The sequence below is a fragment of the Plectropomus leopardus genome, chromosome 19 (assembly GCF_026936395.1).
Source record: "Plectropomus leopardus strain MGB_pleo_1.0 chromosome 19, ASM2693639v1, whole genome shotgun sequence".
NCBI lineage: Eukaryota > Metazoa > Chordata > Actinopteri > Perciformes > Serranidae > Plectropomus > Plectropomus leopardus.
In genome coordinates, this window is record NC_142194.1 from 6,452,144 (window position 1) to 6,455,838 (window position 3,695).

The window sequence follows — 3,695 nt, forward strand, 5'->3', positions numbered from 1 at the left end:
CACTGTCCTGTGAGCTTCGGCTTCATTTCACTCATGGAAAGTCACTGAGAGTTACTGCTTAAAGGCTCCAACTCGTGATTTTAACTGGATTTTGCACTTTTAGAAAACTGACGAAGCAAAAGTTATATTATTGTGCTGAGGAAAAAGTGTTTCTGAAAGTAAAAATCACAGAGAAAACACACAGGCACAAGTCTTACAAGTCTTATCAAATGGGTTTCCTCTCAGACAAAAAACAGGACCCTCTGAAACAGGACTTCCCTATTTTTGTTTCATTCAAAACACCCTAAAACCTGTGATAACTCTCGTTCTACTTTTTTCTAATCCAAAACTAGATTTACTGCCTCGTGTTTGTATGCCTCCACACATCAGTTAAGTTGCAGTTAAAGTTTACATCCATGTCTGTGAAAACCTGGATAATCCACACACGTCCTCCAGCACAGAAGATCTATACGATCAGCACAGCTTCAACATCAGTGTCACCAGCTATGACGCTGAGTAAAAAGGGTTTTTGCAGTTATGATGTCACAGTGAAGTTGATCTTTGGGATATAAAATGTCAACATTTTTATCCTATTAGACATTTGTGTGAAATTTTGTCACAATTGTCATGAATTCTTGACTTATGACCAGAAAACGTGTGAGATTACAGTGACCTTGACCTTCTACCACAAAATCCTAATCAGCTCATTCTTGAGTCCAAGTTGACGTTTTTTAAGGAATAATTTTAAGGAAACTCCCTCGATGCTTTTTTGAGATATTGGGTTCGCAAGAATGTCACAGACACAAGGTCACAGTGACGTTTGACCACCAAAGTCTTATCAGTTCATCTTTGAGTCCAAGTGGACGTTTGTGTCAAATTTTAAAAAAACTCCAGATGTTCTTGAAATATCATGTTCATGAGAAAGGGACAGATGAGGTCACAGTGACCTTGACCTTTGACCTTTGAGTTTGAAGAAATTCTCTCATGCACTTCTTGAGAAATTGAGCTCACAAGGATGCGACAGAATGATGAACAGCCCAAAAACATAATGCCTCAGGCCACCGCTATCCCTGTCGTGGAGATATAAAAAGTCACTTAAATGTGTGTCTCCTTTTGAAGGAGCATTTGTGGCAGTCTGAATCACTTTATTGTTGCATTATGGACATGCTGCAAATAATGGCTAAAGACTTCTCTCCTTAACTGCATCACTGCAACAAACATCATTGCAACATCTTCTAATGATTTAAAATTGAGAAATTCAAGCAGTAATTTCTTTTCATTTCAGAGACGCAAAAAGGCAAAACCTGCCTGAAATTATTTGATAGGAAGGATAAAAGATAGTTAAGAAAGGCTATACTTGGATACAACTCCTACTATTTCTATATTACAGTTTATACATATATAGTATAAAGGATAGTTTGCATGTACCAAGCAGCATCTTCATGCTCAAGAAAGGTGACATAAACCTCCTGCAGGCTGCAATGGATGTTACGTAGGTACATGACATAAGGTGCAATGTAACACCTTGCAGAAAATGAAGAGAAAAAATGTACTAGTCACTGAAATGAGGATTGACAGCTGTCTTTCTGTTCGGCAGGTGTTCAAGCAGACAACAGCTTTCATTAGACAGGCAACAGATGCCAACAAAATACTCGCTTAGTGCAAACAAAATCACAGACCACACAAAAATCATCTGAAACTAATCATTGTCCCTGCAGCTGAAGAAATATCAAGCTAATGTTTGCACCGACTGTGTGCATGTGGACGTGCAAGAATAAATTAATATAAGAAATGTGCCAATAAGAGTGAGCGTTATGATGATATATTTTCATTTTTTAACAGCTTTTAAATCATTAATCATTTGAATTTAGGAAAACTTAGGCAACTTCTATGATGTGGTTAAAAAAACAATTGGTTATGGTCAAGGAAAGATCAAGTTTTGGCTTAAAATACCCAGTTTTAGTGCCACTATCCTGGCAATGTGTATGTAAAAACAATTTGTGGAGAAACTGGCATGATCTTTTTGATTCTTTGTTGATCCAGCTAACATTAACGAAGGTCACTTAAAAAACACCCGAGTTTAGTGGCTTAAAAGCTGCTTTTAAAAAGACTGATCAGTTGCTAAAAAATCATTCACATTTGGGGGGAAAAGCTGCTGAAAAAACAGCTGTGACACACTGAAGCACAACTGGTGGTCTGCAGCTTGGCGATATCCTCTTCCCCCTCCATCCAAAGTCAGTTCAACATTACCTCACTTCAAAAATGTTGATATGATATGTATGAAATGGACTTATATGAAAAGGTAAGGACTTATACCAAAGTGCAAATACCAAAGCTTATACCAAAGTTGGCTTGAAACTTTAAAAACCACTGCTGTACCCAGTCTCATAAACTAATTTTCAGTCTATTCTGTTTTCAGTCAGAATTAGGCTACAACATCCTCCCAAACCTTTGCACCAACTACAATACAGAAAAAGACAAAGGCTATCACATAAATGGATTAAACAAACACACAGTTGTGCTTGTGATGTCTGAAAACATAACATGCTTTTTAGGCTGAATGTCAGAAAAAGAAGACAACAACAGCACAGAATAAATGAAAGGTCAACTAGGGCCATACTTTAGTTGTAGAAGCTGCAACGTGTCCACAGTGTAACCAGACTGCTTTGTGGATCTGCCAAATTTTTCCTCTCTCTCTCTCCACCCTCCCTCCCTCACTCTCTGTCTCTAACATCATGGGATGGTCATGCCTCTTTTGGAGAAAGTGGATTTTAATACAGATTGTACACCCTTTAAAATGGTTAATGTTGGATTACTGTTTACTTTTAATAGAAACAAAGATAAAAATAGTGACATTAGTAGCCACAATTTCATTTGTATGGAGTAAAAATGGTAAAGGAAGCATCCAGATGCCTGATAATGAGGGAAAATGATAACATTTTATACTGATTTCAAGCTTGCAATTGCTTTTTCTTAAGACATGAAACATGTGCTGTGCATACAGTATGGTGTGAAAGTGCAGTTGCTTGCAGGTGCTTGATACTCAAAAGGTGTAGGCCCAGAATATAAAAAAAAAACCCCAAACAAATACATGTAAGACTATTAATACTTATAATAACACATTTCCCTCACAAGACTGTATGTAATGGACAGAAGCTCCCATTTTATGTACATGAAACATATTTTAACCAATGTAAATCCTCCAGTTATCTTGGCAAAATGTTCCATCTGGTTTGCTCTCTGTGCGTAAATTGCGCACGAAAGACATCTTCTGCAAGTAACTGAAATCAGTCCAGTCCTCAGCTGCTCAGCACATCCTTAATAAACTGGCAACTAATGGAGGTTAAACTGCAGATAATCTGCTTTACAAATAAAATGATCCAGTGTCCAGACGATTAAAAATCATCCCAACGACACACTGTCTCACGTTGAACGCAAAAAAAGACAAAACACCCCAAACAAAAGCCTCAATTAAGAAAGTCCACGGAGACGCAGAAGCTGATAAAACACGTCTGAGCTTCAGTGAGCCGGCGCGTAAAATGCTGCGTGTCTTACCATCCACGTTTGAGCCTGAAACGTGAACTTGTTTGACATGTTTGCAGACACCCCCCTCTCTCTGATGAAGGAGGGACTCTGCGACTTTAACATGTACAAGCTATCTGGTGCGCGCAGGACCTCCCCAAAAGTTCTGGGCATATAAAAGCCAAGCTAACTCA